The following is a 750-nucleotide window of genomic DNA, read 5'->3' as shown; positions in this document are numbered from 1 at the left end:
GTAGAGACGGGGTTTCACCATATTGACCAGGATGGTCTCGATCTCTTGACCTCGTGATCCACCTGCCTCGGCCTCCCAAAGTGCTGGGATTACAGGCTTGAGCCACCGCGCCCGGCTGACTTTTCTTTTTAAAAGAAATAAACAAATGAATTTTATGTTTAGACTCAGGTCCCATCTTCCAGATACCTCATTATGTATTTGTAAATATTCAAAAATTTAAAAAAAACCAAAATCTGGAACACTGCTGCTCCCAAGCACTTCAGATAAGGGATACTCAATCTGTACCATAGACTGGGTGACGTGAACATTTATTTCTGGAAGCTTAGAAGTCCAAAATCAAGGTGCCGGTATAATCAAATAGATCCACTCCCTGTTTCATAGAGAGCTTTCTTTCTTTCCTTCTTTTTTTGGAGATGGAGTCTTGCTCTTGTTTCCCAGGCTGGAGTGCAGTGGTGCGATCTCAGCTCACTGCAACCTCCACCTCCCGGGTTCAAGCGATTCTCCTGCCTCCTGCCTCAGCCTCCCGCCAGCTGGGATTACAGACATGCACCACCACGCCCAGCTAATTTTGTATTTTTAGTAGAGGCGGGGTTTCTCTATGTTGGCCAGGCTGGTCTCGAACTCCCGCCCTCAGGGGATCCGCCTGCCTCAGCCTCCCAAAGTGCCGGGATTACAGGCGTGAGTCACCGTGCCCGGTCGAAGGCGGTCTTTCTATGATGGGATGGGCAGAGCTCTCTGGAGTCTCTTTTA

Source organism: Sapajus apella, unplaced genomic scaffold (assembly GCF_009761245.1).
Source record: "Sapajus apella isolate SASKATOON/1434 unplaced genomic scaffold, GSC_monkey_1.0 scaffold49, whole genome shotgun sequence".
Lineage (NCBI taxonomy): Eukaryota > Metazoa > Chordata > Mammalia > Primates > Cebidae > Sapajus > Sapajus apella.
The sequence above is the reverse complement of the archived record's forward strand: the minus strand, read 5'-3'. Positions refer to the sequence as shown.